At 43.2% G+C, this 15,108-nt stretch overlaps 1 long non-coding RNA gene across 1 annotated transcript in view; it reads right to left on the reverse strand.

Moving 5' to 3' along the window:
• The window catches only part of LOC149874588 (uncharacterized), a 209,414-nt gene that overhangs the window by 109,034 nt on the left and 85,272 nt on the right, over positions 1–15,108 (reverse strand). Inside the window, exon 2 of the long non-coding RNA XR_016444391.1 lies at positions 12,871–12,944. This is a non-coding gene — a long non-coding RNA (uncharacterized LOC149874588). The remainder of the gene's footprint in view (positions 1–12,870; positions 12,945–15,108) is intronic.

Here is a 15,108-nt window from a genome sequence, read left to right on the forward strand (position 1 = left end):
ATATCTGATATCTACATTCAAATTCAAGTTTTTTCATTGATGGTAGCTCCCCCCATGCGCACGCGCATACACACACACACACTCCAAAACTCCAGGACATGTACCTGATACATTCTATGTTTATGTTTTAATACAATAAAGGATTTTACTTGTCCTTCTAACTAGAAATAGATCCAAGTCAAACACCTACATTGACATTCCTTTAAGTTAGACTCAGTGCATATCCCAGTTACAGTACCTTTTAAAATTTCTTTTGCCTTCATATTGTATATTGCTGTGGCCCTTACTTTTACAAAAACCTGAGCATAAAGCCTAGATCTGATCAAATTATATTTGGAGAAGCTTGTATCCCTCTCCAAACCTTGTTCTGTAACTCAATTTTTATACTCAGTAGAACATGTTTAAGTCATAATGCCAGGAAGGACCATGCAATCATTTAATCTGACCTCCTGGGCTATGTACAGTCAGTCAAAAAGCTAAGGCTGAATCAATTCAGTCTTTGCAAGTTAGTGTAAACTGTGTAGATTAAACCATTCAGCAAGTGAACAGACATTTACTTTTGATTAAGGAAATGCAGGCACTTACCTGCAGTGGCCCAGACCAGAAGCCAGGAGACAGTAGACCATGCCTTCCTGCTCAGTTGGAGCAGACAGCTTGGGCCAAGCCTTGTCCACTCAACCTGCTGAAGGAGGTGCAATGCATCTTGGGATGCTGGAGGGCTGCAAGTTAACTTGAATCTGGAGGGGGATCTCAGACAGAAATTCAATATACGAACTTAACCTAAGTCAGTTAAGTCTGATACTAAATCCATCCATGTTTTATTTAAACTGGTTTTAGCTATTTTAGAAGTGGTTTATATGCACTGAACTTCTGTCATGATAAAGATTTGAACTGGTTTCCTATCACTTATACCTGTTTGCATGTAATTTCTGTGCCTAGCCCTGCACAATGTAGTCCATAAAACTGCTCTGAATTAATTCTTGTTAGAATTAACATATAATCTTTTTGCAAACATCCTTCTTGATTGAAAATAAATATAAAAATAAATAAAAGTCACACCACTTTCCAGTAATGGAGAATCCACCTATAGTAAAACTAGTCTTTTGGTTAGTTACTCTCACTAGAAACTGATTCACCTATTTCCAGTGTACATACTTATAAACTATGATCAAATTGCCCCTAAAACTTCTCCTTAATACATTAGATTGAGCCATTTGGGTTTATCATTATGAAGCATGTTTTCTAGTTCTTTAACTCTCATAGGTCTTTACTGAGCCTGTTTTGACATCCTTCTTGAATCATTGACAGCAGAACTGGACAGCATATTCCAGCTGTGGTTGCAGCAGTGCCAAATTCTGTGGCAATATTTGATATATTCTTGTAACATATTCAACACTCTCCTCACAACATCACATAAGCAGATTATATTCAGCTGAATGACCATCTTTCCCTCCATCTCTTTCTGCCCAGGACAGAATGTAGGATAAGAGAAGTCTTCCCTCCTATTATCTTCCATTTGGTTGTAGTGGAAACCCTAATTTATCAAGCAATTTTGAATGCTACAAAATTATTTACCCCAAGCTCTATGTGTTATCAGAAAACATTGCTGATAACATCTTTTCTTCCAGGCAACTGACAAACCACTTGAGACAGTCTCTTAATAATGATGCCCTAGTTAATATTACAGGTTGAGATTTACCCATTACCAAGTCTGTTTTTTTTAAATGTGGGCCAAATTTCTTTTGGATCATTCTGGCTTCTTAATCAAATTGCCATACAGTACCAACCCAGGTGCCTTACAGAGATCTATCATGTCAACACTTATCTTTATCAAGAAAATGTGTGATCTCAAGTGGTCTCAGTCTGTTTGCTATTTTGTGGGCATGTCTACACTTATAATTAATGGGTGTGTTTACACAAAATATTTACTGTGTAATAGATTAACTGTGTACTAAATGTCACATGTCTACATGTGGGCCCTTATTAAGCTGGAATAAACTAATTTACTCTGCAGCAGGATGCATCCTGCCATGGAGTAAAAAACTCTGTAGCAATGCATGTGTAGACACTATCCTGGCTGGCTGGGGCACAAGGGTGCTTCAACATGGGGACTGCATGCTCGCTTGCCCTGTACTCAATCACCTTCATGTGCCAGCCAGCCGCTTCATAGCACACTGAGCCAGAGGGGATCAGCCCCAGGCTGGCAGGCTGACCCCTAGAGGGCCTTGGTACCTGAAGCTGCTGTAACCGGGCTCAACATGCTGAAATCCTGGGTGCACATGCAAACAGCAATAAACTCTGCTGAAGCACCCTCATGCCCCAACCAGCTGGGGCAGCATCTACACATGTGCTACCACAGTTTTTTACTTTGTGGCAGGATAATACTTGTATTTACAAATGCCATCCTGCTGCAAAGTAAATCAGTTTACTCCAGCCTAATATGGGTGCATGTGTAGATGCCAAGATGCTTACTGTGCAGCTAATCGGGCCACTGTGTAGTAAACATCTCATGTAGATGTGCTCTGTAGGAATTATAGTCCCGTTTACTGTACTTTTTGTCATTTCAAATATTCCTTGACTTTCATATCAATGTACCTTTTCCAAGCACATGCAACATTAAGAATGTCAGAATGATGCAGTCATACAGATATGAGAGATTTATTTAAATTAAAGAAATGTGGATTTTATCCTCACTGATGTTAATGGGTCAGTACATCTTCATGAATCATAAAAGAACAGAGTGCTCTAATCTATGCAAATTTTTAGCTGAAGTCTAGCTGAGTAGCACCTAGAGGATAGCTTGAGGACAAGGAGAAAATTGTGACGGAGTAAGAGTAAAGTAGTTCTGCCTGAATGGTTACATTGTTTGAGAGATATGTAAGCTGAAACGTTTAGATGATTGCCAGTTCATCTAAGGCTCCAGAAAGGACATCTGCATTTGAGTTCAGCCTTAAAGCAACAGCAACAACAACATACTCTTGTGCCACTGTGGGTCGATCTAGGAGATCTGCCTAAAATCTGTGAGCTAGATAGAAGACATCTTTGAACCACTTTGAACAAATACAGAAAATATGTTGGTCTCAGGCTGACAGGATGCCCATCATTTGTCTTCCTGTCTAGAAAAACTCTAATAGTATAAAAAGGATTTTCTGGGTGAAAGGAAATTGTAGATATACCCTGATAGAATGCTGTGTGATGAGAACTACCAAGAGTGGGATGAAAAAAATAAAGATAAGTCATTTCAGTGATATAATCTACAGTGTGAAAATAAAGAGAGGTTACCATCAACTTTACATTGATTGTACTAGTGCTTTTTAACTCAGCATATTAGAGGTACATCACATTCAGTTGATCATTTGACAAGTCTATCATCCTATTTATCTTCTCTGGTACCTTTTCCTCCCTGATATTTCTTCACTAAATTTTCTAAAATGTTACGCACATACAAGGTGGTACGCTCCAACAAGGTGGTTTCTGTACAACGCCATGAATAAATTCATGCACTTAGTGCAACCATGATGAGGTATACAGATAAGCAATATTAATGCTGTATGACAAGGCATATATTACACACTGTGAGTTGTTTTTCAAAAATGTGTAATTGGAATGGTGATTCTCAGTTTTGGGTGTCCAAATTGGGCATCTTTGGTGGTCCAAGATGGGCATCCAAAAACTGAAGACAGTTAGGACTGGTTCCACTGAAAAATGTATGTATATATTTACTATGGTACCTGGCATCTTTTACATATCTATGGGAAAAGGATAAAGGGACTGTAATAGGAAAAGTAATAGCAAAAATGTCCAAAGAAAATAGTTCTTCAGAGAAAAATAAATATCTAAAAATGACTCTATTAACATCAGTGAGAGCTTCTTGTACTCAATAGAAGTTAGAAGAGTATCCAAGCATACATTGGAGAAACAGACAAATTAAAACACTTTTAATAAACCAGAGCTGTGAGATGTTGCTTGGATTAGAAAGAAGAACATGACACCTCCAAGATAAAAATGGTTTTTTCTTTTGGGGTGCCCCACTCACCTCTCCTCCCTGCCCCCCCCCCTTCAATCTTACTGCATTTAAGGCCAAAAAATTATTTCCAGAATGTCTTATTCAGTCAAGCAGGTGTTTTTTCTTAGTCCTACTGTACAATCAGTCTCTATGAGTAACTGTCTAAGAATGTTTACAGGACATTTAATCAGCAGGAGATACTTACATTTACAAGGGTAATTTACAAGGGAAATCTCCTGTGGCTTTGTACTTAATTTAGCCGTCATTAAGGCTTTGTGTATTTAGTGCTGCAGCTGGGGACTAGGGCTGTCAAAAGATTCCTAGTACAAAAATCTCAGCACCTCATTTCCTTAAAATTTAATCCATCCAGCCCTAGAGAGCCCCTCACCAGTAGAGGGGACCAAGAATTTCTTTTCCTGCAAAAAAATCATATTTTATATATACAAATTTTATAATAAGATTTAAAATACCTAATATATGTGCATGTATATTATGTATGTTAAATTATTATAAATTTTGTATACATAAAATATAATTTTTGTAGGAAAATAATTTCAGATTATATTGGGGGGGGCAGCATGGGTTGCAGGAACTAAAAAATATGAGGTTAGAGTTGTCATTGTAATGAAGAAAACCTGGATATTTGCATCAGAAAATATAAAAAACCTCATACCAATATTATTCCTCCCAGAAAACAAATAGGTACCATTTTCTTTTTAAAAAAAGGCAATATACTTAAAGATTTTGACCAGATTAATTAGACTTTTCAGATTACTCCAGTACAGAGGTGGAATACACGTGGAAGGCTGCTGACAGAGAAACCCATCCATCCACCACCACATACCATAGAGAAGTTTCCTTAATGCTGGCTTTGATGGTGATGCAGGGAGGAAATGAAATAATATGGTAGCTACAATTAATGTCTCCAGTTTTCTGTGAAAGTGGCAGAGAAGGGCTGAAATGGCTATATGAGATGAGACGGCATAGGTTCAGCGTTTTGGTGTAAATCCTGGTTTTGAGTTAAAGGGCAGATTGCTTTGCACTCCATCTCTATAAACCACAGTATTTTGCTTTTGTAGAGATTAAATGAATGTTACTACTTGGATAAAGATGAATTTGACAAATGACTGTGGTCTCTGGAGTCACTCAATAAATATAATAGTCTGGTCCTCTTTCTAAAGATAGTAGGGAAGCAGCTTCATTTTCTGGAGACTATTGGTGGGAGCAAAAATATTCTCTCTCATAAAATTTTGATTCAAATACAAAGTTATCTTAAACAAGAAAAGGCATTACCATAAAAATGATGCTATGGAATTACATGATGCAACAGAAATGAATGTGATGCAACACTGCCATATGTGGCCATATTTGAGCTGACATTTGAAGGTACATTTTTTTGCTATATTTTATCATTAGTTTAAAGTATTCCACTTCAGATTCCAGATTCTCTTGATTGCAAAATCCCCTTGATGCTCTTGGGTTGCAAGGTAGCTTTGGTTACTAATTTTGTTGGCAGACAGTCTGCCTTTTGTGATACCCCGCACTGTACCTGACAGAATGATACAGAGACCCAATTGCTTGGGGAAAATTAGGAAACTAAGGCAAAGGAAAGAAAGAAAGAAAGAAATAAGGAAAGAAAGATTTTGCGATTACTACTCTACTAGCTCCAGAACCATCAAGCTAGTGAAACTAGTGCTTCCTTCCAACCTCAACTGCCTAATTAGCATGTTTCTGGATTTTATACTGTATTTGAAAAAGAGGCAGAAAAGCAGGGGCAGAGTTAACTGCTAAATGACAGCTGGCTTTGTTGTACGTTCTCTTGTATAGAGTTGATTTATGCATTAAAACAAACAAACAAACATATAGGCCAAAGTTTTCATAAGTAAGTTTGGGGGCCTCAACATTTGAGTGCCAACCTGAAGGGATTAATCATTAAACAGACAGATGCACTTCAGCTCATACGATTCTATCTGAACCCAGGATCAGAACCCAGAACTGACCCCCTACTTCCCTCTCCAAGCATTCAAAGAGTTTCACAGCATAGTTCTCTCTAGAGCAGGGATGGGCAAAATATGACCTGCAGGCCAGATTCAGACCACCAGCTGATTGGATCTAGCCTGTAGGCAGACACCTTCCAATTAAATGCAACAGGCCTGGCTGGTAGCTACTCCTGATGCGCTCTGCATGGGGCTGAGTCCTGCCTGTTCCCACCTGGGGCAGCGTGGCCTGTGCTTCCAGCCTCCCCCAGTGAAGGGCTCCAGTCCCAGCCAGCAGGCTCAGCTTCCAGGCAAGATTGCTGCTGCAGCTGCCCAGGGAAGTGCTGGGCTCCCCCACCCTCCAGCAACTCCTCCTCCTGTTCCTGCTGGAGCGCTTTGGGCAACAGGTGGGGAGGGGAAACTGCATCGCTGAGGCGAGTTGGGCAGGGGCAGGCTCTGTCTGCTGCTCATGCATGGCTGGGCAGGGGAGCATGTGAATGGAGGGAGGGCATGAAAGAACTTGGTTGCTCACAAAGCCCTGCCAGGCAGACATGGGACAGGCAGGTGGGGTGGGAGCAGCAGCATGAGCCAGGGTGGACTTGCTGCAGTCCTGAGGGACATGGAAGTGGGATTGAGCAACAGCAGAAGCCAGCACAGATTTGGCTGTAGCCCTGCCAGGCAGGTATGGGACAGAGACCAAGAGAACCAGTACTGCCAGAAGTGGCTCCCTGCCCCCCACCCCCAACTCCCAGGGGCTTCTCTTGCTGCCCGACGATGACAGCTGCTTTCCCACCCCTTTGTAGTGTGCTGAAAGCCAGGCAGGTAGCGTTGATCCCCCTCCATCTTCCCCTGCTTGCAGAGGGGCTGGGCTCAGCCACACCACAAAGAGCTGGTGGGGGGAAAGCCATGTGGGGGAAGCCCCCCCCACATGCACACACCCAACTCATATGCACCCCAGCCACACGTCCCACACATATACCCATGCCCCCTCACACACCCAATCCCTCACCATACCCACTCACACAGCCAGTACTGTCCCATAAATTCCATACCCTGACCACACACACCACCATACCCACACACACACCCTATACCCCACACACCTCCCAAACACACTCCCCTCCTATCCCCCACCCCCAGCATACCGACACTCCACACCCAACACTGTCCCAAACTCCCAAAAGTGTCCCAAACACCCCACCCACACACATCCCACCACACCCTACCCCACCCCACCAACACCCACAAACTCCCCAACTACATCCCCTCCCCGCAACATACACACAATATACAACCCCCCCCCCAATAAGAAGCACTTTCTGGGCAAGGGAGAGACTTTTGGTGGCAAAGTTCAGGGGTTAGGGGCAAGAGTTCTGGTCCCAAGATGGTGACTAGGGGATGGAGCACCTATCAGGGGATGGAGCTACCCTTGTGGCCCTCAATGCCTCATCAAAACTCATTAAGCAGCCCTCCAGCTGAAATAATTGCCCATTCCTGCTCTAGAGAGATGACCAAGGGCATGGGTACCACATGTTAAACATCTGGAATTTACATTATTTTGTCACCAGTTTGAGAAATACTGATATCTGAGGCCTAGAAATAGCCAGATCCTCCCAGGGTACATGCCCTAGTAGGAAACATTAAAGAACCTAGCCACTAGGCAGCTAGAAAGCCATGAATAACCTTATTTGCATTGAGCAGACAGCTATACCAGGACAGAAACTGACATATGGCACCTACACAGGGCAAAAGTATACTGGATTTTAATCAAGTTCCATCTTTGCAGAACTATCTTTCACATGTCTGGTATGTTCTTGTTTTGTACTGGAGTAAGTGTTTTGTGTATCCAGGCTCCGAGTCACACTATAATTTTTCCAGTTTGCTTGAACCCCCCTGGATCCTCTCCTGGGACCACTATGTTCTCTCTCACTCACATGGGTAGGGAGGAATTAGACAAGAGGAATAGGGCCTCTAATTCAGTGACTTGTGCAGATCCACAACTCAGAATGTAGGCAGCATCAGGCAGAGGTGGCACAATCCAAAATACACTGCCCTTCCCGCCCCTGTGATGCAGACAATGTATTTCTTGGGCTCAACAGAACTACGAGTTGCTTCACATATGGGGGAAAATTGTTTATTAGGAAGAGAGACTTTAATTTCTCAAAGGAGGAAGTAGCTTGTTGACCCCATATATATGTGGGGTCAACATATATACTGAGACCTATATGGTAATAAGACTGGACAGTTGTATATAATTCCAGCCTTATTGCCCAGTTCTCTCTTGATCTAACAAAGCAGATGTATAGTGCATGATGCAAAGGGATAGGGTCCAATTTTAAGCAATTAAGCACATCATACTGTATAGTTCTCTACATTATTATAATGCTGAGTATGCTATTTATAGGTAGACAGTGAGAAGTCAGGCAAAGTATGGTCCTTCTAATTTATCTGTGGGCGTGTCTACACAAGATGTTTACTACAGAGCTGACTAATTAACTCCTCAGTAAATGTCACTGTCTACAGATGCAACCCTATTAGATCGCAGTGGACTAATAAATGCCACTGCAGGATAGTCTGGCTAAACACATTTACTACCCTACAACAGCATTGTTTTGTACACTGCATCACACATGTAGATGGTGCTGTGGCTGGCTGAGGTACTAGGGTGCTTCAGTGCAGGGCTAGGTAGGAGGCAGCTCACATGCTGAAGCACTCTCATGCCCCAGGTAGCCCCCTCCCTCCCACTGCACATGGAGCCTGGTCAGAGCAGCCCAGACTAGCTGGCTGACCACCTGAGTCCCCTGCCATCCCAGCGCTGTTCTGGCCAGCCTCCATGTGCTTTTGGGGGGACTGGCTGAGACACAAGGGTGCTTCAGTGCAGGGCTATCAGCTAGCCCCACGCTGAAGGCTGCTTATGCCCCAGCCAGCCCCTCCACAGCACATGGAGCCTGGTCAAAGCAGTCCTGGGCCATCCGGCTGGCTCCCTGGGTCACCTCTGGAGCAATAAGCTCAAGAGTTTATTCATCTGCATTAACTGGATATGTAGACATGCGTAATACGCACTACATCCAAGAGCAACATTTGTTATTTAAAAAAAAGTTTACATTTCCAAAGTAAAATAAAAATAAATAATTCAAAATACTTAATGAAAATAACATAAAGATTATTTTTCTCAACTAGCATAGGTACTAGTTTCAGGACCCTTCAATGCATCTCATTAAGCCATTATTTTTGTTTACCCTTTAAAGCAGTGGTCTCCAACCTTTTTATGGTGAAGATCACTTTTTGGCACCCCAGGATATATTGCACCCCTCCCCCTGCCTTCCCTGCCCTCTGCCCCCTGCCCTGCTCCACGGGGGTGGGGTGGGGTGGGGGAGCAGGTTGGTCACTGAGGGCTTCTGTGATGCCCACTGTGGGTCATCCTAGTCCTCTAATTGTGGCCTCTGTACTCCCCTATAGCCACCTCCATGCCTCACAGGTGTTATTTGGTTGTCCTTCACTCTCCTGTGCATATTTCAGCCCTCTCTGCCTCAGTCTGTAGGTTGATCTGGTTGTAGGCTTCTAGCCAAGGCCCACTTGCTCTGTTCCAGCTTCTTGGCGTCCACCTCTTCCCCAGGGCTCAGATTCTAGCTGCTTATTCCAGTCTCCCTCATTTCCTTTCTCTCTCTGTCTATAACACCCTGCCCCAGCAAGTCCAAACCTGGAGTGCCTTTCCAGCACCCTGGTGTGGTCTGCTAACCACCCTTACCACCACAATCTTGTCCTCCAGTATTTATTATTTCTACCACAGCAAAACAAAAGACACCACCCATCTGGGCACTCACAAAACAAGGAATAAGCTGAACTCAAGATCATCCTGATCAAATTAAAAAAAGGGTAGCCTTCTCCACCTACATGCCAGGGTTCCCCTTACTGCCACCCAAGGCTCTGCAATGGTGTGTCTGGGAGGTCCACATCCTCCCTCAGCTAGGGCTAGAGTGATCCTCCTGGCCTGAGGGCAAGTCTCCTGTACTGGTAAGTCCCTTTCCTTTTGGCCAGCCTGGCCTATCGTTCGGCACAAGCCCAGTATTGTTTTATTGGTTTGTTCAGCCATGCTTGGTTTTTGGGGCACCTGTAGCAGGGCTGTTGGGGTCTGATTAAACCCTGTCTCCTCTTTCTGCATTGTTTTTATCTGCATTATGGCCCCTTCAAACCACAAAGACTGTATAATTAAAGGGTCTCCACAAGCTCTACTTGTTCCCTAGCCTTCTCCCAGCAACAGGCCAAGGCTTCCCTGGTACCCGAACATTTAGCAGTCCCTAGTAAATATTTTCCAGTGGCAAACTCACTGAAATAACTCCGTTGCTTCTTCAGTGGTTTCTGTAAGGACATGCGTAGGGAATTTTGGGGAGAGTGCTTTAAAAACAGCAACCAAGTGGGGATGAGTGATGTGGTTTAAACATTTGTTCTAAAGAACCTCTTGCACAGGTAGTTTACTTGTTCAACCATGGCACCTCTAATGTGTTATTTGAATAGTGACATCAGTGGTTGGATATTTGAGTATTAGGGCTCAAAGCTGAGGGAAACTGCCATCCTTTTTAATCTACTTCAGCTCTATGAGGATGTGAAGTCACAACTGATGTGTATTTATGTTTTAGTAGTTTCCAGACTAAATGAGTTGCCTAATACGAGGAGGAAAAACTATTATATTGGTTCTTCCAGCATAGAAAGGATCTATGCTAGTCTCGCCCAGTATTGGCACCCGTGCTGGTCCAGGCCCATGGCCCAGCATAGGTGCTTTATGCAGTGGGTGCCCTCGAAAAGTCCCAGATGCTACACACAAATACATGCCACACACCATGCACATCTGCAGCATGTGAGGCCATTTCAGTGCACACCACATGCTGCAGGCTAGTCCAGTCTGAGATTCATAGGCAGCACCACAGGCTAGATGATCATAAGGAAGAAGGGCTGGAAGGGACTTTACAAGATCATCTAGTCCAGCCCTGCGTCAAGACAGGAACATCCCTGACTACACCATATCAGTTAAATGTCCATCCAACTTGCTTTTGAAAACTTCCAACAATAAATATTCCACAGTTGCTCTAGGTAGCCTCTTCCAAAACATCACCACCCTTCTAGTCAGCAAATTACTTCTAATCTCCAACCTAAATATTTCCTGCTGAAGCTTGACACCATTGCTCCTAATCTTGTCCCTCACGGTGACAGAGAAAAGCCTGTCTCCATCCTTTGGATACTCATCCTTCAGGTATTTGAAGACTGTTATCAAATCCTCCTTGCAAGTACTAGTTACTGCAATTAACAGAGAGACTGCTTTTGCCCCTTAAAGTGCCTGCTGCTAAACTCAGAATGTAAACAATTGCCAAGAGCTGTTGAGGTATCACTAACTGCTGTTAATTCCAGTCTCTGTGCTCTCCAGGATTTATAGTAGTCACTGAAGAGTAACAACTTGAAACCAACACAGTTGATGCTTTCATCAGATCTCAGAGTTCAGGTTAGGTATCCAGGTTATAGCCATATTGATCTAGAGGAAAAGGCAATCAGGGCTCTTAGAGGAGGCAAAATCTCTTGTTAGACCATCAAGATTTTTGCAAAAAAAAAAATCTTTAATTGCAAGTTTTTGGGCACAAACACCCTTCATCAGGCATTGGAGAAATGAATGTAAAAGTTCTCCTGGGTAGAAAAGTTCAGGTTAGTGTTTTGTATAGATCAATGTAAAGCTTTAGATAAATTATAATCCTGTATGTTAGCACCTGATAATTTACAGGAGACTTACCTCTTATCTACACCTTTTTTTGTTCTTAAAATTACTTATACTTTTGTGCCTGCTTAACAAGCTATCTGGGGGGAAAATAGCCTAATTTTTGCTGTAGAGTGACTAATGTTCCATTGCAATGTTCTATCAGAGTTAGTGTGTTTTAATTAGAAATGTCATGCTACAGTGGCATTTGAACACATGCAGGTTCAAGCCCCTGTGTTTTGTTCCATGAGTGTTTAAATTAAATGAGCAATAAAAACTTCTTCATTATCAGGTTGGAAGGTCTGACATATTTCTGCACTCTGCCTACTGAGAGATGGTTTTTCTCAATACTGTGAACACTAAACCACAGCTCCAGGTTGGTGCCAAATCTTCTCACAGTGAAAAGCCAGGAGTTGAGCTTGTACTTCAAATACACAAGTTTTTAAGACTGTAAAAATACTCAAGAAAGAAATAACTACTGCTTTTCTTAAACTGCTGGATTTAGTCTTGGAGAGGAGATAAATGCCAGAGTCTAATCTCTCAAAAAAGCGGAGAGTCAAAAATAGAGATACAATGTTGCATAAAATCCATCACATAACCAGGAACTAACATTATGAGGAATATATTTAGGATTGCTATGAAACATTAATTTATTTAAACACATGCAGCACTGCATGTCCTGGAAGCCAGGAGGAGGGCCAGGATGGTCACAGTGGCAATGAGCCAGCACCCTGCTGGCTAAGGAGCTCCAAGGAACTACATTAAGCCAGGAGCGACCAGCTGGAGAAGCACTGCCAGGAGCACAGTGCTAATGACAAAACTATGCAACAGAGAGAAAGGGCTAGCCAGAAGCAGGCAGCTGAGCCCCTACGAGCACAAGTAAAACCTTTCCTTTTACTTTCTCTTATTTTTGGACATGCCAAGCCTGTGTCCACACAGTTCACTAACATTGTAGAATACCTGACTCACTTTGCTGAATTAAAGAAACAGGACACACTTTAATAGACTTATGTTGCCTGAAGAAAAAAGGAATTTTAGAGACTACAGCCCAGAAGGGATTGGTTTCATTTGTTCAGACTGAATTCTTTTACTTTCTGATTTCAAGAAAGAGAGGGTTTAACTGTAGAGAGACTGGAAAGCTTACTTACCTGAGCCAGACAAGGGAGTCTGGCAGTCTGCAGGTATTGAAGTGCATTGTTGCATCAAAGATGCATGAGAACACCTAAAATACAAAGAAAAGAAAGTTAATAAATAGCAGTGAATTACTGGAAAGAAAAACTATTGTGAGTTTCCATTAATGAAAGCTGGTGAAATTGCTGGGAAGCACTGAACTGGGTTGTATGGCAGGTTGCAGCCTCAGGAGAAACCGGCCCTAGACCTGTGTCTAGTGGTGCTTAGAAATAACCCATCCCAATATAGATCTTCTTCTAACATCAAGATGTGGCAAGCGAGAGTCAAGAGCACCACTTGGACATCCCCTCAAGTGCTTGCGATATATACGATCTAGGTTGGGAAGGTTTCTGTTAAACCTATCTTTCATTAAGTTAACCAGCAACCTCACAGTGTGCGACTAGTCAAAGTGACATGACAAACATGTCATGTGACTGATCTTGATTCAGTATATGGATAAGCATAGCTACCTTGCCTATCCATAATGCACACAATGTCATAGAAATAATTTATATGTTCCTTTTCATATAACCCATTAGTTCGGTTGCACTTCTGTACAATTTATAACTTTGCCCTGATCTCACATTAAAATATAAGACTCCACCTCAAACAACTCATTTTGCTGTTCAAAACCAGCTCACATTGTCTCTGCTGGACACTTGCCAAGCTCTATGGGTCCTGCCACACTGGACTAGATTGTATGTGCTCTTAACCTTTATTTTTTAATCTGAGTAGGATGAAGCATATGTATTTTCCAGAAGCTTTTCTGACACATTTCCTATCTTCAGGCTCTCTGCCTTTTACCCTTTTGCAAAAAAGCTAAAGTGTCCCCCTAAGATAAAAGCTCCTTTCATAGATTTCATAGACATCAGGGCTGGAACAGACCTCAAGAGATCATCAAGTCCAGCCCCCTGCCCAAAGGGCAGGAAGTCAGCTGGGGTCATAGGATCCCAGCAAGATAAGCATCCAATTTACTCTTGAAGGTGTTCAATGTAGGTGCTTGAACCACCTCCGCTGGCAGATGGTTCCAGCCCTTGGGGGCTCGGACAGTAAAGAAATTCTTTCTTATGTCCAGCCTGAAACGGTCTTGGAGGAGTTTGTGACCGTTTGACCTCGTCATCCCTTGAGGCGCTCTGGTGAACAGACGTTCCCCCAGATCCTGGTGGTCACCCCTGATAAACTTATAGGTGGCCATCAGATCACCCCTGAGACTGCTTTTCCAGGCTAAAGAGTCCCATGTCTCTCAGCCTATCATCGTAAGATCTGTTTTCCTGACCTCTGATCATGCACGTGGCTCTCCTCTGGACTCTCTCAAGCTTCTCCACATCCTTTTTGAATTGTGGAGCCCAAAACTAGACGCAGTACTCCAGCTGCGGCCTCACCAAGGCCGAGTACAAGGGGAAAATGACGTCCCAGGATTTGCTTGAGAAGCATCTATGGATGCAAGCCAGGGTTTTGGTCGCTTTATTAGCTTCAGCATCGCATTGGAGGCTCATGTTCATCTTGTGGTCAATGATGACCCCCAAGTCTTTTTCTTCTGTAGTGCTAACCAACGTAGCACTGTTGAGCCTATAAGGGTGCTGCAGGTTTTTCTTCCCAAGGTGGAGAACCTTGCATTTTTCGGTGTTAAACACCATCAGGTTCTCATCTGCCCATTTGCTGAGCTTGTCCAGGTCAGCCTGGATCACCCGCCGATCCTCTGGCGTGGATGCTTTGCCCCAAATTTTGGTGTCATCGGCGAACTTGGCCAGTCCACTCCTGACTCCAAAGTCCACATCGTTAATGAAGATGTTGAACAGTATGGGTCCCAGGACAGAGCTTTGAGGGACCCCACTGGTCACAGGGCACCACGATGAGTGACTGCCATCAATCACAACCCTCTGGGTCTGACCACAGAGCCAATTTCCCAGCCAGCAGATCGTGGTGGAGCCAAAGCCACAACTGGCCAGTTTGGCCAAGAAGTGATCATGGGATACCAGATCAAAAGCTTTTTTGAAGTCAAGATATATGACATCAATCTCTTCTCCCTGGTCTAGGTGATAGGTCACCTGGTCATAGAAGGAAATGAGATTGGTCAAACAAGACCTACCCGCAACAAACCCGTGCTGGCTATCCCTTAGGATGTTAGCCTGGGCCAGTCCCTCAAGGATGGCCTCCTTAATAAACTTTTCTAACATCTTCCCCAAGATAGAAGTCAGGCTAATGGGCCTGTAGTT

The sequence above is a fragment of the Crocodylus siamensis genome, chromosome 1, assembly GCF_052110815.1.
Source record: "Crocodylus siamensis isolate JL-2025a chromosome 1, ASM5211081v1, whole genome shotgun sequence".
Taxonomy (NCBI): domain Eukaryota; kingdom Metazoa; phylum Chordata; order Crocodylia; family Crocodylidae; genus Crocodylus; species Crocodylus siamensis.